Source organism: Terrapene carolina, unplaced genomic scaffold (assembly GCF_002925995.2).
Source record: "Terrapene carolina triunguis isolate 2854851 unplaced genomic scaffold, T_m_triunguis-2.0 Scaffold746, whole genome shotgun sequence".
Lineage (NCBI taxonomy): Eukaryota > Metazoa > Chordata > Testudines > Emydidae > Terrapene > Terrapene triunguis.
Window position 1 is genome coordinate 2,423,994 of NW_020665097.1, and position 362 is coordinate 2,424,355.

Consider the following 362-nt stretch of genomic DNA (forward strand, 5'->3'; position numbering starts at 1 on the left):
GGCCCCCGGCTCCCAGCCCCCCTGCTCTAGCCCCTAGACCCCACTCCTCTCCCAGAGCTGGGGATAGAACCAGGAGTCCTAGTTTCCTCTTTAAAATCCCTCTGGGTGGTTTTAATTCTCCTCTCTCCTCCCGGCTGGTCCAGGTCACATGGGAGATGGGGGGGGGGATTCGGAGGGATTGCAGGGAATTTGCTCAGCACATTGGCGAGACTGTCGGCTCAGCCGCTGCCTGGAAAGTGGGTCACGGGCGGTGCGGGGAGCTGAGCGCGTGGTGAGAGACGTCTGGATCTGGGCAAAACATCCAGCCACACGTGAGCCTTAAAATGCAGCCCTGGGGCAAGGGACCAGATTCCCTCCATGAG